Raw genomic sequence first — 26,719 nt, 5'->3', positions numbered from 1 at the left:
GCAGCCCCGGCATGCATATGATGCAGGAAAAATGCATTTACAGCAACTTCATTTCCTTAGTGGCTAACCGCTAAGGCAATGAAGGGGTTAAACACCCGTGCCAGGTTTACTGTGACTAGTGAGGGTGGGTGAAGGGGGAATTTGGCCCTTAGTGGCTGTTTAGGCCTTGCGGGTGTGTTGCGGGGGGACTTAGCCCCTTCATTACCTTAGCGGTTAATACCGCTAAGGTAATAAAGGGGTTAACCCAACCGCTACCCACCCGCAAGGTCTAGACACCCATCCTAAGGGCTAATACCCCCTTCACCCATCCGTGAAGCCTAAACAGCCACCCCGGACTGACTATACCCACCCTGTACCCATTGAGTAGTATAGTGGTACATCATACCCATATAATAATAATATGGGCATGATAAGCCACTATAGCACTCAATGGGCACCCTAATTACAATACATTAATGCACCAGATACACAATAATAAAACATAACTAAACTCCAAAAAAACACACTTCACTAAATAAAAACAGTAGCCAGCTAATCCAATCAATACAAGCAATAACAACATCAACAATGAATTCATTAAACCATTAACCAATCAAAACAATACATTCCTAAACCAACTCAAAATGAATAGTAACACTAACCAATCAAAACAATTAATTACTACAACATTAATGAATTTAAACAGTAAAATAGAAAGAAAGAAATTCTAACAATATCTGAAATAACCATAAAACGCAGTAGCTAACATAATACAACATTACCTACAAACGAACACCAATCGCAAACATTTTATTACCATTAAGCAGGAAAAAACAAACAATCACATCCACATAATAAACTGAAATGAAAAAAAGCAACAGCAATACCAAGCCAGAAATGCCCCCCAAATATTGTCATAATAATGTATTCATCTGGATCCTAAAGTGGTACAGATTAATATATTATCAGTCAATGTGCCTCCCCAAAAAAATCAAAAAACACATCCAATGAAGAAACTTGTAAAAAGAGACATTTACAAACATTCAATATATTACTTACCATTAGAAGCAGTGGCCCTCCGACTCCCGGGGTAACAGGAAACTCACGTACCTTGAAGGCCTCCAACAGCATCTGTTGCCATCCGCCATGAAGATCCGGATCAGGTACCCCAATCTTCTTTTTTCTTTCTTTAATCACCTTCTTCTATCTTCATCTGTCACCATTTCTTGATCTTCTTTATCTTCTATCTTCATCTGTCAATCCATAAAGCCCCATGGTAAATCCCAACCGATGTTATCTCGTCGTCTTCTTGGGCTCAATTGAGGCGTCACGGCCTTAAATAGGGCTTGTGACGTCACATTTAGCCTCCAAATGGTTAACAGCCACCTGATTGGCTGTTAAAACCATGTTCTGACTTTTTTTTTTTTTTACATGACGTCACTTAAAGGGAATGATACCAGCCAATCAGAATGGCTGTGCTTCATTTGCCTTTAAGATGACGTCACAAAGCCGGCGTCACATGGTATTTCAGCCAATCAGATCGTGGCAACGATACCACACTCCCATCAGTCCCTCCCTCGTGACGTCACCACGCCGAACGCCCTACGCGTTTCCCTCCTTCACGGAGATTCTTCAGGGGCGAGTGACCTTTTAAATTACATTGTGTGTGTACAAAAATTAAATTGTGTCTAGAATCTATTTTAGTTAGATACCTATTAAATGCTAAGTTTTAACTGCCCAGGAGTGCTTTTGACAAATGAGCTACTAGTTGGAGAGTTGAGGCACTAATATGCTCCCACCCTCTAATCTTTGTTGGTTTTTTTAATGTCAGTTTATTATGTAGATGTGATTGTTTGTTTTTTCCTGCTTAATGGTAATAAAATGTTTGCGATTGGTGTTCGTTTGTAGTTAATGTTGTATTATGTTAGCTAATGTGTTTTATGGTTATTTCAGAAATTGTTAGAATTTCTTTCTTTCTATTTTACTGTTTAAATTCATTAATGTTGTAGTAATTAATTGTTTTGATTGGTTAGTGTTACTATTCATGTTGAGTTGGTTTAGGAATTAATTGGTTTGATTGTTAATGGTTTAATTAATTCATTGTTGATGTTGTTATTGCTTGTATTGATTGGATTAGCTGGCAACTGTTTTTATTTAGTGAACCGCTAAGGTGATTAAGGGGTTAGGGGCATTAGAATGTCTTTATTATGTACTGTATACTGTATATGCTTTCTTGCTATGGAGGACAGAGGGACCTGCTGTTGTGGTAAGTATAACTGTATTTATTTACTTTATTTTTGTATGCTAATGCAGTGTTTAATAATGGGCAAATAATCTATTATCCATATCTGGATAATAGTTATTTTGTCCATTACTGTACTGTATGGGTTTGGGAGGAGGGAGGGGGGGGGGTGTATTGATGTTTATTAAAATATTTATTAATATACATTTCTTTCACAGTGTAGATGTACAGGGGGTCTCCGGAGCTGAACCACGTTAGTTTTATGTCCGGGGACCCCCTGCTTCCCGAGATACAGCTACCTTTATGGGGTGCCGGTATCCCTCTGCATTGAAATGTCCCGCTTCACGTGACCGGGACATTTCCTTGCATAGGAGATACCGGTACCCCATAACCCCAACGCGGTTCAGCTCCGGAGACCCCCTGCACATATACACTATGAAAGAAATGTAAATTTAAATAAATAATTTTCGGGCGACATTTCAGCTGTGAGTGGCTGCTCTCTCAGAGCCGCTCTCTCTGAAGCAGAAATGAATTGCTGGTTTAGGCCTTTTCAGAGGCTCCATGCACTCGCTGGCAGCAACTCACCCGTTTTGGGAATTTTGCTATCACAGGTAATTGAGCCTTTCTGAATACCGTGATAGCAACACCCAAAAATGTAATTTTAAATGCCCTGGCGATAATTTTATCAACCCTCCCTGAATGAGGCCCTAATTGAGGTAAAATAAGGGAAAAGGGAAGGGGGATGGGCTCTTGCTACAGTCTATGAAGGTAATGAGAGGTGCCTTGGCCTAACAGCCTTTTTCTGTTCTTGTCTTCTCTTAGACCAGTGGTCTTGTATAACATTAAGGAAATCAAATGTTGGAACCACACAAAAAGGACGTATTTAACAAAATTGCACCATATTTTTATCTGATGAAGGGTCAAATGACCAAAATGTTATGGAACTTTCCCACATGGGCCACTACTTCAGACGCTGTTGCCCTAATCTACTACATCCTTTAATATACATGTAGCCCAGGTCCCCCTCTGGGATCTCTGTTGCCTTTCCTTAGCTCAGGCGGTCAGAGGGACAGCGGAGGGTTCGGGCGCCGCCGGAGTCGGCGGTGGCGGCTCCAGCGGTTAGATGGGAAGGTGGGGGCAGGATGCGGGAGGGCGCCCCTGTGCTCCGGAGGCTCCGCGGTGCACCCGGCTAGTGGGGGCCACCATCTTGGATTGTGTGCATGCATGCGCAGAACGGCTAGCATGTGCAGCCGCCATTACAAGGTTCGCGCATGCGCAGAAGGAGTTGCAGCGGCCATTATCAAGTCGCGCATGTGCAGCACGTTAGGCGCATGCGGCGGCAATAGGGAATGGCTCCGCAAGGGACTACAAGCCCCATAATGCATAAGGGCAGTTGGTCAGGTGCAGGGAACTAGGCAATAGGGCTGGGGTATTCCCCTGCAGGGATAAGATACATTTGGCGCACTCTGGCCAGATAGGCAGTCGGAGCTGGGACACAGATAGGGGAGGTTGTAGGTGCAGGGTAACTGTGGCCCCTGCACTAGGCCAGGTATCCCCTTAGGCCCCAGGTAGGCCCCGACTCACTTGGGAAGCTTGTGGCTGCTACAGGGACAGGCCCTTAGATAGAGACTCTGCCCCATTAGCTGTTTGATAAGTTCAGGGACACCGCTGCAATGCTGCGCAGCCCTGATAACTGTGGTCTGGGACCAGACCCCCAACAAGATACAGAGACTGTCTTCAAGGTGGGACCATCCAGCGGGAAGCCACCCGGATTCATCATGGGATCACATGTCGGCGCGCCCGGGTGTGGACACCCGGCAGGTACCTCACCACAACACATGCACCAACCAACAACTCAAATTAGTGGGCAGTGCTGTCTTACACATTGGGGTTGGGTGTGGGACTCTTGGGACACGGTGTTGGGTTACACGGTGTTGGGTTACACGGTGTTGGGTTACGGCTCTGTGAGGCTTGGTGGGTAGTTGTACCTATTAGTGACCATTAGAACCGTTAAGAGTTATATGTTGCCAGTAAAGGTATTGTTTTATACAAAGTGTGTGATTACTGTTATTGGGTCCTGTGAGGGGCTCCTCCCACTACGCTGGGATCCCTCTCAGGTGGAGGCGCTGCACCAAAAGTATTGTATTGTATCACACCAGGCTCCCCATGGCAGGGGCAGTAAGTACCCATATGTAACTATAGAAGAAGAAGATTCCTGTTTGGATGGGATCCTTTTTTTTGTGATACTGCCTCTTATAATTTTGTGAAATACGTTTCCTTTTATTTGTAAATGTAGTGTTCATGGTATCAATTATTGTGATTTTTTCCCCCAATGCCTTTACCAGGGTTTGTGTATGAGCCCTGTTTTGTACCATAGCACCTCCTTAAGGTACCCTTATAAGAGCACTTCTTGATATTATTGGCACAATTCTGTTTTGTTATTTGTAGAGTGCAATCCTTCTTTTTTGTTTTATTGTAGAAAACCATCTGTTTGAATGTGCCTCAGATGTGCTAATTAAGCAGACAGAACCACACTGTCAGGTGACTTTTTAGGCCTATATAACCCCAGATAGAACAGCCTTATGCTGCCTGCAGCCCATATTCAAAGTGGCCCATTATAAGTGGCAGGACTACTGAACAACTCAAGTTTAAATGGAAGTTCAAAAGAAATGAAGAAGTGGACACCCCTTCTGGCCCTGATTCCTGCATTTGAACTATGCTGGAAAGGAGGATATCATCTATACCAGACTGCATCATTACTGCTGTGATGCTGCCTTTACCATTTATATTTGCTGTGACTTCACTTCTTCTCAAATTATGCACTTCTTTTTACCAGCCTCAGTATATCTCTAACTCTATTCATATATCTCCATCTCTCCTTCCTTCCCCACTTCTCAGTTCACATGAACTCCTTTCTTACCTGCGTCCTCTGACACCACACAGCTATATCCCCTGCACAAAAAAACACCCCTACAAATCATCCTCACACATTCTCTTTCTATCCATGCTTCTCCTCCTTGCTTCTGGGGATATCTCTCCCAATCCTGGTCCTTGCCTTATTTTAACATGCGCTCATCCTTGCCTGCCAATTGCAACCTCTACTACTTCTGGTGTCAACCCCTCCAACCTCATACCCATCCCCTGCCACCCTGCCTCCTCTCTCCCTTTCTCCTGTGCTCTTTGGAATGCTCGCTCCCTTTCTAACAAGTTCCTCTCTGTACATGACTTTTTTCTCTCTCACTCTCTGCTCCTATTTGCTATAACTGAGACCTGGCTCACTCAGTCTGACTCTGCTCTTGAAGCTGCCCTCTCCTATGGTGGCCTTTCCTTCTCCCACACTCCGCGCACTGCTGGCAGGGGTGGAGGCGTGGGGCTCCTGCTCTCCTCTCTCTGCCGTTACCGAACCCTTCCTATTCCTCCATCTCTTGCTTTTCCCTCCTTTGAGGCTTACACTGTCCATATCTTCTCTCCTCTCCCTGTCCATGTGGCGGTCATCTATCGCCCACCTACCTCTACTCATCCCCCTTCTGCCTTTCTCTCTCACTTTGAATCCTGGCTCTCTTTCTTTCTCTCCTCAGACTCCCCTGTTCTTCTCATTGGGGACTTCAATTGCCACATTGATGACCCCTCTCTCCCTTGGGCTTCCCGCTTTCTTTCTCTAACCTCTTCTTTTGGCCTTCAACAGTGGACTGCAGCCAGCACCCACAAGGATGGCCACTACTTAGACCTGGTTTCACTAAAAACTTCTCTCTCTCCGATTTCTCCATTCCCCCTTGTCCTCTCTCTGACCATCATCTCATCTCATTCTCTCTATCTCGCTTCTCCCCTTCTCCACCTCCATCTACCCCTTGGTTCTGCAGAAACCTGCGCTCTATTCACTTACCTGACTTTGAGTCCATTTTACGCTCCTCCCTCTCCTCTCTCAGCACTGCTACAGACCATGACAACCTGGTCAGGAACTACAACTCTGTCTTGTCCTCGTCTCTTGATCTACATGCCCCGCTTTCTCTCTGCCACCCTCGCCCTTCTAACCCTAGACCCTGGCTAAATTTTCACACGCGCATGCTGCGTTCCTCCACTCGTTCCTCTGAACGCCTCTGGAGGAAGTCTCACACTCTCACAGACTTCCTTCACTACAAATTTATGCTATCCTGTTTCAACTCGCAAGCTAAACAAGCCTACTTTTCTACTCTAATCAACATGCACAAGTCTAACCCACGCCGACTGTTCTCTGTCTTTGATACTCTACTCAAACCACCCTCAGCTGCCTCTCCTTCCTCCAGCTCCACTCAAGACTTTGCTGACTATTTTAAGGAAAAGGTGGAATCCATACGTCAGAACATCCCCTCTGTTTCTTCCTCCCATCCTACACCTCTTCCTAACTCTCCTCCTGCCTTCCTTGACTCTTTTTCCACTGTCTCAGAGGAGGATGTGTCTCTGTTGATCGCCTCTTCTCCCTCTACCACTTGCCCTCTTGACCCCATTCCCTCCCATCTCCTAAAACCTCTTGCTCCTACTATAATCCCTACGCTTACACACATTTTTAACTCCTCCCTCTGCTCTGGAACCTTTCCATCCTCTTTCAAACATGCAACAGTCATACCATTACTCAAAAACACCAAGCTTGACCCTACCTGTCTTTCTAACTTTCGACCTGTTTCCATCATGCTTTTTGCCTCTAAACTCCTTGAACGTCTTGTATTCTCTCGATTGCTCCATTTTCTCAACACCTATTCTCTCCTAGACCCTCTACAATCTGGCTTCCGCACTGCTCACTTCACGGAAACAGCCCTCACTAAAATAACTGACGACCTCCATGCTGCCAAAGACAGAGGTCATTACACTCTGCTCATATTACTTGACCTCTCTGCAGCATTTCACACCGTGGACCACCCTCTTCTCCTGCATATTCTCCATACTCTTGGTATTCGGAACAAAGCTCTATCCTGGATCTCATCCTACCTCTCCCATCGTACTTTCAGTGTCTCTTCTGCTAACACCTCCTCCTCCTCTCTTGATCTCTCTGTGGGGGTACCCCAGGGCTCTGTCCTGGGACCTCTTCTCTTTTCTCTGTACACACACTCTCTAGGTGACCTAATAACATCTTTTGGGTTCAAATATCACCTCTATGCTGACGACACACAAATATACTTTTCAACACCCGACCTTACACCTGCTGTACAAACCAAAGTTTCTGAATGTCTCTCTGCTATATCATCCTGGATGGCCCTCCGCCATCTTAAACTCAACATGGCTAAAACAGAGCTCCCCATAAGTTCCTCCCAAACCTGGCCCTACTACCTCCTTCCACATTACTGTTGGAACTACGATCATTTACCCAGTAGCCCAAGCACGCTGCCTAGGGGTCACACTCAACTCCTCTCTCACATTCGCCCCTCACATTCAAAACATTTCTAAAACTTGTCGCTTTTTCCTCCGCAATATAACTAAGATACGCCCTTTCCTCTGTTGTTCGACTGCTAAAACTCTGACTCAGGCCCTCATTCTCTCCCGTCTTGATTACTGTAACCTCCTGCTGTCCGGCCTTCCTGCCTCTCACCTGTCTCCCCTACAATCTATCCTAAATGCTGCTGCCAGAATCACTCTACTCTTTCCTAGATCTGTCTCAGCATCTCCCCTCATGAAATCCCTCTCCTGGCTTCCGATCAAATCCCGTATCTCACACTCCATTCTTCTCCTCACTTTTAAAGCTTTACATTCTTCTGCCCCTCCTTACATCTCATCCCTAATTTCTCGGTATGCACCATCCAGACTCTTGCGTTCTTCTGAAGGATGTCTTCTTTCTACCCCCTTTGTATCTAAAGCCCTCTCCCGCCTTAAACCTTTTTCACTGACTGCCCCACACCTCTGTAATGCCCTTCCCCTCAGTACCCGACTAGCACCCTCTCTATCCACCTTTAAGACCCACCTTAAGACACACTTGCTTAAAGAAGCATATGAATAGCACTGTGGATATTCTGAACACATGATACGTAAAGCTTGGCCCCCTGCAGACGCACTTACCAGAACTCCCTCCTACTGTCTCTGTACGTTCTCCCTACCCAGAAATTAGACTGTAAGCTCCTCGGGGCAGGGACTCCTTTTCCTTATTGTTACTTTTATGTCTAAAGCACTTATTCCCATGATCTGTTATTTATATTATCTGTTATTTATTTGATACCACATGTATTACTACTGTGAAGTGCTATGTACATTAATGGCGCTATATAAATAAAGACATACAATACAATACAATTGTTAATAGAAAGTTTTTTTAGGATAGCTGGATTACCCACAGTAAAGGGTACAACAGACTATGCACCTGTTACATTACCAGCCCCTAGTAAAAGGGAGGAACAATTCCAAATACAGGAAACATTACCATTACAGATGCAGAGGGCATAATTTTATGAAATCACGCGGTTTATACCTCGGAATACCCATGTGATGGTGCGGGATTACTTCCTACCATACCGCCTTAAAACGCGAGTGCAGGTGAGTGCATAAAATTACATTTTAGTGGCTGATAGGTGCACACCCAGCGAGACGAAACACACACAGAGCAGAGCAGCATGGACCCAAGGCCTCAGGACAAACAGATTAGTGGACATCTGGCGTGAACAGCACCCAGGAGAAAAGGAGTACACGTTCTATTCACACCCACATGACAGATACAGCAGGATAGACTACCTCTTTGTATCCAACAGAATGGTTTCGCAGATCTCCCACACGGGCATCCATGATATTTCATTGTCAGATCATGCACCTGTAGAGCTGCGGTGCACAGACTTCAGACCAGGAGCGACGTGGAAGCTTAATGAGTTCCTTCTGAAAATCCCTGAAATTGAAACAGCAGTAAGGGATAAAATCAGGGTCTACTTTGAGGAGAATGTCGGTAGTGTGACATCCCAATCCACCCTATGGGAGGCCCATAAGGCGACTCTTCGTGGAGAGCTCATAGGGATAGCAAGTAGGCGGAAAAAAGCGAGGGAATATAAGATTAAGATTCTCCAATCCGAACTAGCAGCCCTCTCCGCCCTTCACAAAACTAACAAACAAGCGCAGACCCTACAGGCCTGGCGCAACACTAAAACAAAACTAAATTTATTGATGTCCTCCCGAGCTGAGAAGGAGCTGACCTGGTCTAGGCGACAATTCTATGAAAAGGCGAACAAGCCAGATACCCCGCTTGCCAACAAACTCAAAAATAGTAACCGTAACTTCCACATTCAAGCAATTCGAACCAAAAATGGTGACCTTACTTCTGACCCCAAACAAATCGTAGACGAATTCAGAAAATACTATGAGACCCTATACGATGGGGCGAAGGTCTCCCATTGTGAGAACACTCATACAGTAGGCAGCTGAAAACATTTCTAACAGAGGCAAAACTACCCAGTCTGGGCAGATTGGAAAGGGAAGCATTACAGGAGGACTTTTCAGGTGAGGAGATATCAGAGGTAATAAAAGCACTAAAGCCATCCAAAGCCCCACGCCCGGATGGTTTCTCTAATCTTTATTATAAAAAATTCAGAAAAACCTTAGTACCTCACCTGGTCCGACTATTTAACTCATTTTTAGATGGTGCCCCTATCCCTAGCCAGATGCTACAAGCGTCTATAACAGTGATCCCCAAACCAGGGAAGGACCCAGCCGACTGTAAAAGCTACAGGCCAATATCCCTCATCAATTCGGACACCAAAATTTTCTCGAAATTACTGGCTAACCGTCTGAGTTCAGTTATGCCTAAGCTGGTCCACCCCGATCAAGTAGGGTTTATATGCGGGAGGCAAGCTACAGACAATACCAGACGGATAATAGACCTAATTGATTTGGCACATAGAAAACATATCCTGTCTATGGCATTGAGTCTGGATGCTGAAAAGGCCTTCGACCGCATAGATTGGCCCTATCTCACAGAGACGCTGAGAGTGTTTGGTATAGGGGGGAGAATGTTGGGCGCTATTCTGGCTCTCTATAGGGAACCGAAGGCGAAGGTCAGACACCAGGGCTTCCCGTCGGAAGATTTCCCGATAAAGAGTGGCACCAGGCAGGGATGCCCCCTGTCCCCACTTATTTTTGCATTATGTATAGAACCCCTAGCGGCACACATCCGCAACTCCCCCGATATAACAGGTATACAGATCAAGGATCAGTCACACAAAGTGGCCCTGTATGCAGATGACATTATACTAATGTTATCTAAACCCCTTACCTCCCTGCCAAATGTTTTCAGCCTGCTAGACGAATTTAATAAGATCTCGGGTTTCAAAATTAATCAGACAAAATCAGAAGCCTTAAATATAAACCTGCCAAAGGTCACAGAAAAAATTAATCGAACTGAATTTTAATTTCAAATGGCAAGCTTCCTCCATTAAATATTTAGGGATCTATATAACCAAGGAGTACAACGCCCTCTACAAAGCTAACTACCCCAGGCTAATTAGGACTCTGAAGGAGGATCTACGGATCTGGTCAGGCCACACAATTTCATGGATCGGCAGGATCCAGTGCCTTAAGATGAATCTCCTCCCCCGAATCTTGTATCTGTTCCAGACCCTTCCGATACAAGTGATGAGAGACGACATCCTCCGCTTACAGTCCTCTATGGTGAAATTTGTCTGGGGTAATAAAAAACCACGTATAAAAACTAGCATTCTCACTAGGCCAACAGTTAGAGGAGGATTAGGGGTACCTTGCTTGATATCGTACTTCAAAGCGGCCCAATTAACCCAAATTATCCAGTGGCACATGCATCCTAGCCTACGACGATGGGTTGAGTTAGAAACAGCATGCTGTGACCCCGTAGTGATACAAGACCTAATTTGGCTACCAAAAAAGGTATATAAGACCTTGAGTGAGCCGCTGGCCGCAGTAAATAGCTTGTTGACTACTTGGGAGAACACCAAACACAAGTGTGCCCTAACAACCCAGCACACACTTATGACCCCGCTTATGGGGAACCCTGATTTCGCTCCGGGTATGTTATGCAAGAACTTAGCGGTCTGGAAAGCAAAAGGCCTCACAAGGCTACTACACCTGGAGGGAGGCCAATCAATCAAAACATTCGAACAAATTCGATCAGAAACAGAAATGCCTAATTCTGAATTTTTTAGATACCTCCAGGTGAGAGCATTTTACACGAAAATTCCCAAGCGCCCCCAGCGAACAAATTTTGAGCAGCTGTGTTCCAGAGGCACGGACACCATGGGACTCACATCTCGGATATACAGAGAGGTGGTCTGTCCAAGGCAGGACGTTGACACTAAACTTAATTATAGAATCAAATGGGAAACGGACTTAGGGGAGACAGTAGAAGACAAAGACTGGTCCATAATAGTACTGGCAGCAGCGAAAAGCTCTATATGCACCACCTTGAAGGAGAATGCATATAAAGTCCTAATGAGGTGGTATCTCACCCCAACACGATTAGCAAAGTTTGTCAAAGATTACCCTCCATTGTGCCCAAAACAATGCGGGGAACAGGCAGACTTGCTTCACATGCTGTGGGGTTGCCCCAAAGTGGCTCCTTTATGGGAGGAAATCCAAGATTGGCTTCAGAGTATTCTCGAACAGCCGGTCCCCCTGGACCCCTGGCTGTTCCTGCTGGGCAGGCATACCCGGGGAATAGGCAGAGCGGCACAAAAACTGATTGCACACTTTGCAACAGCCATGCGGTGCGAACTCGCAGCATTGTGGAAGCTACCAGATTTACTCACGATTACAAAAATTCGGAACAGAATCTGGTATATCTGCCGTATGGAACAGTTGACAAGTCTGGTCAACGACACCGGCACAAATTTCCTCAAAATCTGGACCAAGTGGCTGGACCACTCAGACATCCCCGGGGTGAATGCCACCACCATCATGCCATAATACACCAAGATGCATTCTCCTACAAAGTGCCAGTACAGACAACGCGTAGAAGGGGTATCGGTAGGGAAGACGGTAAATAGGGTCGCCATAATTGCAGGCAGCTCTGCATAGCAGAGGAGAGGCTAGAGTAGAGTTGGTGAATACACAGAAGGCTCTGGGCTCCCCCCCTCCCCCTGCCCCACCCCCCTATGTGTCTGTGTTGTTTGTTAAGTACGTGAGTTGGTTCACCCGGTATGTCTGTGTCTTGATGGAGGACGTTGGAAAAATAAAAAATTGGGTTTAGGTACATTAAAGAAAGACAGCGGGTTGGTGGACAATGTTTGCAATGTACTGTAACCTAATAAAAACCTTTTTGTGGAAAAAAAATTACATTTTAGTGTTCTGGCTTATAAACACCTGAAATTGACAAGGTAGCACAGTAGCACAGTACTGTATACATTACAATTCATTAATTTCATTGCCTATAATTGCACGCAATCCATAAAATTCAATCAAAGCAACCGCGATAAACGCACGTGCCTGGAGCGATTGGCCGCGTTCATGCCGCGTGGAGTACAGCAGCGCACACAAAAACAGCGCCGTGATGCCTTCAAATAATGGCCGCTGTATCTGTACCTAAAAGGGCTAGTGGAATACGGTGCCAACATGAAAATAGGGATTGTGGTGGTTGTCCATCTGACTCCTGCCGTCCGTGTTCTGTGTCAGTAATTAGTCTTCTAAGAATTTGAGTGTAGAGCAATAAACGGACATGATACATTGTTATGTATTAGCTTTCGACTGTTTTTGTTTTGACTTTGTTCATATAATACAGAATGTGAAAGCCAGGATACTTGTGAACCATGTTGCTACACTAGCTAGCTGCTACTACACCAGCTCTCTCACCTAGTTACATTTGTTATTTTATATTTATGAAATACTTCATGCAAAATAAACTGTTGGCTTTAATAATCCAGGATTATATGGAACTGAAACCTGTGTTACCAAAGTACAGTTCAGAAAATATTAACATTTGCCATATTTACTTTTCAAAAGAGATTATTTATTCCAGGGGTTTTCTCTACACCATTAACTTGTTAAACGCCCACGTTGTGGATGACCAGGGTGCTTGAAGCTGCATATGCTCAGCTTGTTGATACAGTGTACATACACTTTTGTTGATTATAGGTAACGCAAAGTCTGTAGTCTCTGTTTTAATTCTATTTTGTAATAGATGAATGCTAATTGGTTTTAATAGCTATTTCTTTAATGACAGTATTGCTTGTCGCTAAAGTGTTATGTTATGCTAATTTGATAGAGTAAAGAATGCATTTCCCAGAGACCTACAGTAGTAGATGCCAACATTTTTGGACTAGAGATGGGTGACATTTTTGCAGAAATTTAAATCCATTGTGGATTTGCAGGTTCCAGTCTCAAAAAGGCAGATTCAGGTTTTTTTCAGTCAACGAAAATCAGCAACCAGATTTAAAAAATGTAGTTTGCAGATTTCAAACCCTGAAATATGGGGAGGGAGAGAGACTTATTTTAGTAAAGACTTACTGGGCCTCATGCAGTAAGCGTTGATAAGGGAAATATGGCCATGTTATAGCCAAAATTGGGTTTGAGATTCAGTAAGCGCCGATAAGTGCTTCATATCGCCAGGTTTCGGAGCCGATAATTTGGTTATGGCCAGTCGCCTGCCGATAAGCCTGTTTTCGACACTGATCGCCACTTTTTTAAATCGGCTGGATTCAACAAAAAAAAACAGCTTATCGGGGCTGATCGGCACTACGAAATTGAGATGTTATGGCCGATTTCTCCCGCCAACTAAAGTTGGCATTTTGGACGGGAGAACGATCGCTAAGGCTGCCGGAACGGCACTTAGAAAAAAAAATCTTCTGTACATCAATGGAAGTCAATGGAGCGGGGACGTATAACAGTATAGTACTGTTTACGTTTCATTGCTCACAATACAAGGGGGATTTGCATTACAGTGTGGGGGCATTCCCTGCATTGTGTCACAGCTGACGTGTCTTATTTGCATAACATTCGACTTTTACATGTTTTCAGCATTTGCGGGTCACATTACTCATCATGTGATGATGTGGCAAGGGAAAATACTATACTACACTCTTAAAGGAGAACCTCACATCATATCACACATTTTACTCAACTCAGCGACAATTATTTACATGATGTCACACATGTCACACATGTCACACATACACAGTATATTCATCTTCCTTTACATTACACAATGCTTGTAATGTGACACGCATCTTTAAACGTTCATGTACATCTGTATTCTCATGTTTACATATACTTTTGGGTCCTCCCTATTTTCATGACGTCACTTATTGGACGCTCAATCACATTGCATGTTTACATTGTAACCGTTGCATTACAAGCACTTCAACCTAACTTATACACACATGTACAGTAATTCATCATTGGGACACCTTGTAAACTCATTCTATACCAACTATCCTCCTTACACAAATGCATGCATATGCACACGACTATTCATTGTTGCCAACATGTCACAATAACATGGATAATTACACATGTTACACAAAACTTTTCCCACGTCAATCTCAGCCTTTTTGTCTCATTACATGACTGACTCTTGCGTTCACAAGTGTTACATGCATTGCACATGCAACTATTTATTTGCAAGCAATCTTTGTACAAAGCTTCACGTCACATCATTGCCAAATATCATCATTCCCTGCAGAATACACACAACAAATACTTAGAACAACAAGTGCACACAGCTTGCCACAGAAGTACTTTATTATGTTAATGTAACACCTTGCATTTTACTATGTCACCTGACATCATCACATACCTATTTAAAGGACGCACATTACCTGCTCATTCACAGCTACTCATTTCAAAATGTTGCGAATGTTTAGGAGACGCAGGAACATTCTTTTCTATGACATGCTTGATGATCAAGAGAATCATATAGGGCAAGGTAGGGACACACCGAGGGACAGTGACAGTGACGCGGATACGACAGGGACAGGGAGAGGGACAGGCCGAGGTACAGGTAGAGGGACAGGAGATCAGAGGAGAAGACAGAGGAGACAACTTGTGCCTCGTCCGCGTCTGTACAGGGAGAGAACCCTGTTAGATGGGATGAGTGAGGAGGAGATTGTAAGTCGCTATCGTTTGAGTTCAGCAGCAATCTTAGCTCTTTATGAGGAGATAAGGGGGGATTTAGATTTTTTCACAGCCAGAGGTCGTGCAGTCCCTGGGCTTGTTAAAATGCTGTGCTCATTACATTATCTTGCTTCCGCGTCATACCAGACAACTGTGGGCATAGTGGGCGGGGTCTCGCAATCTACATTCTCGCGGGCCTTGACCCAGTTTCTCTATGCACTCAATAGACGTGCTAGGAATTATATTCATTTTCCTACAGAGGCAACAGAGTGGCTGGAAGTCAGGACTGGCTTTTATAATATAGCAGGGATACCATCTGTGCTGGGTGCAATCGATTGCACACATGTTGCTTTGATTGCACCTAGTCAGAGTGAGCATGTGTACCGCAATCGGAAGCACTACCATTCACTCAATGTACAGGTGGTATGTGATGCCACGATGAGGATAATGCATGTGGTACCCAAGTTCCCTGGTTCCAGTCACGATTCCTCTATCCTGAGGAACTCTTCAGTCTTCCATGCGTTCGAAGAGGGACATTTTGAACCTGGTTGGCTGCTGGGTGAGTACATATTTACATGTTCTAACACAAAACACATGTTGATTTAGGAATGTTGGCATTGTACAATTTGATCACTAATGTCAGCTTATGTGTGCTCCATTCATTATAGGTGACTCAGGATACGGAATTAGGCCGTGGCTCTTGACTCCGGTGCTAAACCCTCAAACTGAAGCAGAGGACAGGTACAATGCAGCCCATATATCTACAAGATCTGTTATAGAGAGGACATTTGGCCTACTCAAGACCAGGTTTAGGTGTCTGGACAGAACTGGTGGGGCTCTTCTATACAAGCCTCAAAAAGTGTCTGATATTATCCTTGCCTGTTGCATTTTGCACAATGTTGCACTCAGGCACAATGTACAGTCAGACCTAGCTGAGGCTTTGGTAGACGAGCATCCCACCCATGTAGCTGCTGAAAATGAACAAACAGCCAGTGGTGGCCAGACACGACAGAATCTCATCAATTCATTTTTTTCTTGTAAGTACAAACTCATATGTTCCTAGTACTACTTTTATAGTTTAATTATGTTATATTAACAATAATGTTTCTTTATATAACCTTCTGTTAGGACACAGATGAATATGGGTTGCACACCTTTCTTTTCTCTGCTGTGTGCACAAAGGGATGTGGCACCGGTATGTTATTGTTGCACAGGTTATATAATCCCTCTTCAATTGTACTTTAGTTGTGTGTATGTGAATACAACTTGGGTAACAAAGCAATAATATTTTAGCATTGTGTTATTCCTTATGCTAAGACAAAACACATATTATGCCCATAATCATTCATGCTTCTAGTATGCTTACATACAATGTTATTGGTGCAGTGTAACATGTACATCCATATGATGTGTACACCAGGCTGATTTACATTTTGAATGTCATGAAATATACATGGTGTTGTACATTTAACACCAAATACACACTTTGCTGTGTTGTTTACGGTACTGAAGATGGCATGTCAATGTTTGCAATTTATATATTGTTCCTTTGCATTATAGGTATATCTCCAGTATGACTGATCATGGTATGTATATTTGCTGACATCTCTCATAAGATGTGGCTACCTCAATCTTCCTATAATTATTGGAACTAAAAACCCAACATATTGGTTTAAACACAAATGTTACATATATGTACTTTCTGTATCATGTATATGCATTTAGCTACTCTTGAGCTTTCATGTGCATTGTATTACAAAATGATTACTCACATTTCATCACATTTTATGTATGTTTCCTTATAATTTCCATTAATGTAATATAGAGGTGGTTGGAGAAAAGGGGATAACTGTACTTATTTGTTTACTTACGGGAGCACATTCATCACTAGCATAGACACACTTTTTAAGACAACTGTTTGTGTCTCTATCAATTGGTGTAGGATCCATGTATAACACCGACAAATGATAACACCAGCTTTATTATGGTAGCTTATATCATCATATTGACTATACTATGTATTTCTAAACGATTAATAAACACAGTAAACTATAGTTAGTTAGGTTAATGAAATATACACAGAAACGTACTTCATAACATGATGGTGATGTCATATTCAGAACATCATGCATTGGAGGGGACCATAACATCTGGCCAGTAACATTATTTGCTACAGTCCCAAACCATTTTATCTACATACCCATGTAACAAGAGATTTTAAAAATAAATGGCTACTTGGTTGTAAGTGTCCTTTACATTGGGAGAAGGAGTGGCTCACTGAGTAAAGACACACACTGGCACTGATAGTTTGAAGCAGGGGAGTCTGGTTCAATTCCCGGTGTGGGCTCCTTGTGACCTTGGCCAAGTCACTTTATCTCCCTGTGCCTCATGCGGCAAAAAAACATTTGTACGTTCCACGGGCCAGGGACCTCAGGCTGAAACATGTGTCTGTAAATCGCTGCGTACAACTAGCAGCCCTATACATGAACATGCTCATATTATTATTATTATTGTTACATAGTTTCGACAGTCATACGTTCCATTACATATTAGAATACACAAATGTGTTAGCAGAGTGGGAATGGTTGTTATATATAAAACACACCATGTCATAAAATGTTAGTAGTCATTAAAGAACACTCAATAAAAATTCATGAGGCACTCTTTTGCAACATCATTATGTTAATTAAGTGCTTATGCAATATAGGCATAAGGGTATCACATTTTTAATTGTTTGTTAATAAGCGCTGCAAGCAATATAAAATTAGTTCCATATGTAGTATAGTAGTCGGTGGCTCCTCCTCACAATCATCTCATATAAAGGTAGACTCTTCTGAAATCATACATTGATCCGATTGTATCTTCCCCGACATCTCTGAAATACAGCAAACACATGATGGTCAAAGATGGCACCTTACTAGATATGCATCCGTGACAACGCGTTACGCAGCTCTATATGATTGTGTAGATACACACGTCAGTCACTTATATGTTAGAAGTAAAACTGTTCATCAGTATGTAATGTTTCTTTAAATTTGTAGCAGGCATAACTATGTATAAGAAGTGAACGTTGCCTGTATACTGAAAGATGTGCGCGCACATCTTTGTGTGCGCACGCACTTCACGCTTGGCTCCACTAACTGTTAGCGCATGCGCAAAACAAAGCGTACGTTGTGCGTTCAATACATGTTGAAAATACCAGTAAACATAACATCTTTATTTCAAATACAATGAAGACGAAACTACATTCGTTCTAAACGAGTACATCTGTATTCTTTTTAAACAGACGTGTTTGAACAGAAAGCACGGCCGATAACACAATGCGCAAATGCAATACGTGTGACGTCATGTTAAGCCAGCGTGAAACGCACGCTAACACTCCTCCCACTCAATTAACATTCGGCTAACGCCCAGGGTACGCCTACAAACACTGAGCCGCACGCATCACACACTGCAGTTACCGTTACTATAACAAAACATGACAGCCAATAGGCTTTGAGGCGCGCACGTCGCTTGGGGGCGGGACTTACATCACTAATCCTTTTTAAGGACGCCTTGGCCCATGACAAGGGTCCCACGTCATACGTGGTGGACCCGGTTTTCAATGTTGTAGATGTTGCATGATAACAAAACAGGTATGTGTTAGAGTAATGGTAAAATGTTGCTAATATGTTTAAAGGGATAGGAAAGTACGTATATTTATTCCGTCAGCAATGTGTACTACTCTTTCAGGTCCTACTATATTGTATTAGGAAACAATTTGTTTGTGATCGCTACATGTTATGCAGTCTGCAATGTTACGCTGTATCCACGCATTGAAAGTGAAAATGGTGGTTACAAAAAAAAAAAAAATTTAAACGCAGAGTCAACGCATAACGATTGTTATATTTACCATTCTTCTAGAATTAACTCTTCGCCTGGCTGCAACTGGTCGCTCCAGAAATGCAAGCCATTTTCATCCACGCTTAACCCAACCGCTGAATCCAGTATGGCACATATCTCCTCCAGGATGCGCTCATAGGAATCGCCACTGCTTTCTTCAAATAATTGGTCGGGAGGTAGGTTCATTTCTTCCGGTTCCCATTCCAATGCAATTTCAGCTGAAAGGCTTGGTACATAATCATAGTACTTTTGTTCTTGTACAATGTGGGTTTCAGGAATGGAGGCTGCAGATATTGCAGCACGTATCGATTCAAACGGATCAGTAGTAGCGGATACATTGCTATTGCCATTAGGAATAAATATGCCTTTCACGACAATATAAGTGCCGTCTTTCAGGAGAAATTGTTTTTCCGGGGCAATCTTCCAGAAACCATAGGTGTGTTGTAGCTTATCCTGGTCACGTTCAAAAAAGTCATTACTTGATAAAGTGAATCTTATTGAGGAATTAAAATTCCGTGCATGCTTACGGTCTTGGTAATAAGGATATTTTGCTCGAATGAAATCATCGATTTGGCGTGTGCTTGCTTTCTGTCCGCGACTGTTCAAGATGGCTTCACAGATCATGTACTTATACCCTAAAAGGGGATTAATATTGTTAACGAATTCATCAGCCATGTCTGAGTAGCACAAAAGCTGTGTGCAGGTCTGTGTTATTTGCTCATCAAAATGAATGTGCTGAATGGCTAACAAACTCCTGTTTTTCCTTGTCAAGGTCAACAAAACTAACTACTTTGACTCCTTATTTCAAACGCCAATTGGATTTGTTTGTCTAATTGGGTTAACAGTTGTGGTTCGTGATATGGGACTGTGGGAGAAACATTTCTCCTTCTTTTATCTCGTTTGTGAAAAACATCCCTAGACTGTGAATGCGTTCACATAGTGTTTTTTTGAAAACTAACAAAGACCAGTGTGTGAAAATATTTCTTAGCCAGGCATATCAGTAAAAACACACCTGCAAAAAGAAATGTTTTTTCCCCGCTTACATTTCTGTGTGTATGTGAAAGTCTGTTTAACTCCCTGTCTGCATGAGTTTAAATACGTGTGTATATATATATATATATATATATATATATATATATATATATATATATATATATATATATAAATATATCTCTTATAAAAATATATATATATTTATATATAATATTTTTTTTTTTTTTATATTGCAGGAGTACACACAACATTGATGGCATTAAGTATACCTTGTATGAAACCTATTTAAATGGTGAGAAACATGATTGAATTAAGTAATAAACATTTGTTTAAGCACAATACTGTTAGAGTCTCATACTTAGGATATTTCTCAAACATTAGGCCTGTATTATTAAAATAGTGTTTTCACAAGGAAGCATGAAGTGTATTAGTTTGTGTATACCAGTTTATATAGTACTATATATATATATATCTATATCTATATATATATATATATATATATATATATATATATATATATATATATATACACACTCACACACTCACACTCACACTCACTCAGTGTGTGTGTGTGTGTGTGTGTGTGTATATATATTATTATACATTCTGAGATGTTATAGAAACGAACACACAACTGATTAAAGGACAAAATTACAATGGCCAAGCAAGGCAAAGGTAAGTAATAATTTACACATAATCCTGCTGTACACGTACAAGAAAGATGTTTGCACTTACTTAGGTGTTTTAATAATTGCATGTGACTAATATGCATATGCAATTCTTACATCAATTAACACACCCAAATGCAATGTTTTGCTGCAAAGTCAATGGCAGCTTCTCTAAACTTAGCAACTGGCTCCTGGTGGACCATTACTGAACAGACGATTACAACATAAATATTTATAACACAATTAATTATGAGTGTTAACATTTCCAAAACTTCACGTGTACAAGAACATAGTTGAAAGTTTGGAAACAACACAGTCTTCAGCATACATACAATAGTAATTAGATAATCTGAAGTCAACAAAACAAGGCCAAAGACATATTTTCTGAATTATAACATTTATTTTTTTTGTTCCTTTTGCGAGCGAGTAACAGGCCTGCTTGTTGTCTCTTGAATTTTCCTTTTTCTTTTGCCACCAACTTTAGGCACAACAGAGCCACTTTGAGTGGCCTCTGGCACTTCACGGGCAGGGCTTGTGGCCAGTGACTGTTCACCTACGGGGCTTGTGGCCAGTGACTCACCTACAGGGCTTGTGGCCAGTGACTCACCTACAGGGCTTTTGGGCAGTGATTCACCTACAGGGCTTTTGGGCAGCGATTCACCTACAGGGCTTTTGGGCAGCGATTCACCTACAGGGCTTTTGGGCAGCGACTCACCTACAGGGCTTTTGGGCAGCGATTCACCTACAGGGCTTTTGGGCAGCGACTCACCTACAGGGCTTTTGGGTAGTGACTGTTCACGGACAGGGCTTGTGCCCAGTGACACATGTGAGCAAGTTGGTAGACACTGCACAAGTGATGGTTGGTCTGTTTCATGTGTGTCTTGTTTTGTTTTTGTCGCCTCCTTTGTAGGTGTCTGCTGCTGAATTTGTACAGATGGCAGCGGTAGGATGTCATCAGGAACCTGCACAGCAATGTCTGCTACTTGACCGGTAACATTTGGGCCTGGTGAATGAATATCAGATGAATGTGGTGAAAACTGACCTGCATGAACAGATCCTGGCTGGGAGGTGTTGAATTGTGGTACATTAGTCATTCTCCAGTAATTAGCTTGTGTTTGCTGAACAACTAATGCTTCGAATGAGGTGTTGATTTTTTGCAACTGTTTAGGCACTTCAATGAAGACTCTGTGGAGATGTGCCAATTGTGATACTGTTTCTTCCTGCAGTCCAATCATCCTTTCCAGCACTGTCATCATGTCTGAATGGCGACGATTTTCTGCGTCCACTATTTTTCCCTCTGAAGCTACAATTGCATCGTATGTGGAAGTTGATGGACGATTTGGCGGTACAACAGTTTCTATTGGCACCTCTTCATGGTCACATGATTGTATTTCAGTCTCTTCTGTGGCGTCATCCTCATCATACTCATCATCCTCATCACCATGATGTTCTAAAAAGAAATGTACACATTATTAAATGGCATGTTAATGTATGCTGTGTTACTATGTAATTGTACTGTGTCCTAAGTAACACCTAACATGTTAGCATACGTTTTATAACCTCATTAAAAACTACCTTGACTTACGAATAATGTTTGGACTCAGTATGAAATATGAATGAATGAAAAGTTGCTCTAAACTCAGAAGTCCTACATGATAATTAACATCACTAACACAATACATGTTGCCTTACACTTAATTTTCACTGACACTAAGTAATCCTATTTAAAGATGTGCAAAACAAATAATGCACATGACAACATAACATATAGAAGAGCACATATTATATGGCCAGCAAATGATACACTCACCTTCTAGTAGTGTTGAGCTGGCTGACCCAGGTGAAGACACTTGTTCCATCTCAGGTGACACATGTCCTCCAGGGGCAACTATATATAACAATAACATAAGTTTTACATTTACATGTGTAAATATTGAACAAACACTTATTGTATGTTCTGTATTTATGATTAACTAACAACATCAGTTCCTTAACCGAAAATGTGTGTGAAAGTGAACATAAATAGTTGTAATAACACTGTACATGCCTGTGTACTTAGAATTTTTGAGTTCCCTAACATACAACATACTATGTTTCTGCAGTAATGCGTGAGGATAAATAGATTAAATGAGTACATAAAAATCATATGTTGTGTAGTGATATCAGTATCATAATGTACATAACTATCATGAGATGACCATTCACAATGGTTATCATGAAGGTGGTCATATTGCAAAAAGTGTTGTTTTTGGTAGAGGATATGTGTGGTACATTAATCGAAGATGTGGCACACCTGAATGTGGCTGTGACTCAACAAGACAACACATGCAGTGTGTGATAATGTGTCTTTCATAGTAGTTCAACTATAGATATGAGTGAACTAATGTGTGACGTACGCTTTGATAAGTAATGAGTTGTTGGGGCATTTAGTAGCTAGAGTTAAGCTTTCAAATGAGTGTGATTAACTTCAGTTGTGCTATTCAGGTTGTAAGAAAGGTATTCCCTTCCCCAAAAAGCCTAATCAGCCACACCTTTCAATGACTTGAAACAGGTGCAAATGGTGTGAACTAAGTTGACCGTGAAATGAGGCTGTAATTAGTGTGTGTGCTGAACCCCACCCCCTCTGTTGAAGTGTATGCTGTGATGAGATATTAATTGCAGCTGCTTTAACACAATGGTAGATGAGCTAAGTAGTCATCTGCAGTGTTTAAGTTATGAAAACAATGACATAACATATGATACGTGTGCCTCATTATGCTGTCTGTATATGACATAAAGCAAAAATGGACCTTTTCATAAGCAACTATAGATGTGTTAGTGCCAGTGATGTTTGTAGGCCGTTACATGCAATTTCTTTGATGCATGCTTAAAATAGGCAGTAATGTCATGTTTGTCGGAGTAAAATCAATAAAATACACAATAATATGATACATATTTCTGTTCTGTACCTGTAGCTACTAATAATTTCTCATGAACATGTGTTACACATGTGTACTACCCTGTTGTTCCCCATCTTCGCCCACCATCAATTGCTTCCACTGCAGCTATGCATTTTGGGAATTCACATGTAAATGAGCACGCAATGGCACGTGCTATATTAGTTACTGCTTTTAGTAGGACTACTACATATATGTCTATTTTGAGATATATATATACAGAATCAGACATATACATATATAGATGCAGGTATGCTTATATTGTGAAGACAGTATAAAAAGCAGTGTAAATATGCAAAATAACTGTAAGCAACGACACGCCTAGTACAGTAATATTTATCACCTGCTGGAAATTGTGACGGATAAATTCCAATGTCACGGTCACCAGCCAAGCCTTCCACGACGACGGTAAGTAATTTTGGCCGAAGCAGCTCCTCCAATGGAGTCAATATGAGACGTTGTGGTGTGGGCCCACCTCCAGTGCCAGTAGCATGCACGCGTTGGTCTTGTATTTTCTTTTTCAATTTGGACCTAATATCATCAAATCTTTTCCGACAATGATACTTGTCCCTGACACTATTCCCACAGGCATTGACACCAATGACTATTGTGTCCCACATTTCTTTTTTGCTTGCTGCACTTGTCCGCCCTTGAAAAACATATAAAAGATATGAGGTAAATTAATAATAATATAAGCACCAGTTTCCTACACTGCTAGCTGTTCCAAGAGATAGCAAACATGCTGTTTTATGTGTAATATGTGCAGCACATGAGCATTCACTACTAAACCTATACATGTAAGCAAGGTTGCATTCATATTGTATGCAGTTCTGGCAAATTGACCGCCTGTGTTTATTTGTCCTTGTAAGGCATGATAAAAAGCTGTGTTTCCACACTAATGAACATAGAAAGATATTGTGTACCCATATTTGCATATGAACAAAACTCAGATGACCTAGGATCACATGTATTTGAATAATAAATGTAAAGTTACACTTACCTACTAAATGTCCATAGAGACTGTCATAGTGCTCCAGAATGCCAGTGACAAGAGCCCTATTTTCCTGGTCATTGAAGCGAGGATTACGTGGCTTCTCCACACGTTTTTTCCGAGCAGGTTTAGGGTCAGAGCTTGGCTGGTGCTGACTGGACTCTCCTTCTTCCAATGGAAGAGCCTCCAAAAGCTGGCCACCAGCAAGCACGCCACCACCAGACACCCCATCAGCAACTGCGCCACCAGCAGCACTCCCAGCACCAGCACTCCCACTCCTAGCACCAGCACTCCCACTCCTAGCACCAGCACTCACACTCCTAGCACCAGCACTCACACTCCTAGCACCAGCACTCCCAGCACCAGCACTCCCACTCACAGCAACAGCACTCCCACTCCCAGCACCAGCACTCCCACTCACAGCAACAGCACTCCCACTCCCAACAACAGCACTCCCACTCCCAACAACAGCACTCCCACTCCCAGCAACACCACTCGCAGCACCAGCACTCCCACTCCCAACAACAGCACTCCCACTCCCAGCAACACCACTCGGTGCACCAGCAACATCACTCCCCTGAACAGAACGTTCACTCCGACGCGTACTCCCACGAGTAGCACTCCCACTCCCACCAGCATCACTCTTCCCACGCTTTGCGGGCATACTTCCAGCACTCACAAAAAACAGACAAGAAATGTACAGGCAATCACACGACCCACTTCCACATATAAAACAAGACAAAGATGTAAACAAAACAACAAAGGACAAAGCTCACCCAATACACAACAAGTCTCTCAGTCAATATGCAAATCTTCAATCGTCCAGCTCTGTGCGTCTCTCTCTCTCTCTCACTCCCAACAACACAGAGAATGATTAGCAGTACACGTTGCCTTTAAATATGGCGCGCAATCAAAAACATGCTTGTTTCGCCTGATTCAGCAAGATTTGTGATTGTGCAACCTAACAGCACCCCGCCACGCACGCCGATACACCTGTGTGTGATCGGCTCATCATCGTGAGAGTGGGCGGATTTGTTTTCTGGTTGATTTTGAATGTATTCGGCACTTACTGCATACGGAGAGGGAAAAACGCCAATAACATGACTAATCGATAAGCTTGCCGATTTCACATAATCGTCGCTTACTGCATGAGGCCCACTGTCTGTGAGGTCCAACAGGATTAGAACTCACAACTTCTACTGCCACTTGGTATCACTGAAGTTGCTACTGATGATGTCATACTATCTGACGTTATTATTATTATATTTTTATTAGTGCAATGGGGGGATTGTAGTTGTTGTGAAGATAGTTTAGGCTTTTGATTACTTTCTACTGTATTAGATTTTAGATTATATAAGTAGTTCCTTTATTACTTAAATTGATGGCACTCATTTGATACACTAATACATTTTCATCACAGTACTGAGTGGAACTGAGTTTTTTTAAGTGAAACTTCTTTAGTGGCACCTAGTCAATTTTGATGGAACAAAACTCCTTCATGGAGACGAAAATCTGAAACGGAAATGATGTCACGATCCTAACGGCCGCCGCTCCCCCCACACGCCCGCTGACATATGCCGCGCATACACAGTAGTGATGGCGCCACTGACGGGCGCCACGCATGCGCAGAAGCGGCTGGCATCGCTCAGTTCTCCGGCGCGCATGCGCAGAGGCTTCTGGTGCTCGGCAGTGCGTTGCGCATGGGTAGCAGAGGAGAAGAGGACACGGAGCGCAGACCACCCACACCCCCTGTGTCACACACCCTGTCACACACACACTGTCACACAGACACTGTCACTCACAGACACACACACACACAGACATACACTTTCACACTTTCACACACTCACACACACACAGACACACACAAAGAAGTTTCACTTACTATGCGCATGCACAGCACACACAGCTTTTTTTAACATTAGATAGCACTTAGATAGTAAAATTTCAAGTTTGCACACAATGTTGCTACTTTTGTTATCACCACAGATTAGTGTGGGTCTTCTGGGCT

General features: G+C 42.6%; 1 long non-coding RNA gene across 1 annotated transcript; it reads left to right on the top strand.

Moving 5' to 3' along the window:
* Nucleotides 1–19,146: 19,146 nt before the first annotated feature.
* LOC142469063 (uncharacterized) lies at nucleotides 19,147–22,443 on the top strand. The gene is made up of 3 exons (XR_012788952.1): nucleotides 19,147–19,296; nucleotides 20,350–20,405; nucleotides 21,692–22,443. It is a non-coding gene; the product is annotated as an uncharacterized LOC142469063 (long non-coding RNA).
* Nucleotides 22,444–26,719: the final 4,276 nt, after the last annotated feature.

Source organism: Ascaphus truei, chromosome 1 (assembly GCF_040206685.1).
Source record: "Ascaphus truei isolate aAscTru1 chromosome 1, aAscTru1.hap1, whole genome shotgun sequence".
Taxonomy (NCBI): Eukaryota; Metazoa; Chordata; class Amphibia; order Anura; family Ascaphidae; genus Ascaphus; species Ascaphus truei.
The sequence above is the reverse complement of the archived record's forward strand: the minus strand, read 5'-3'. Positions and strand labels throughout refer to the sequence as shown.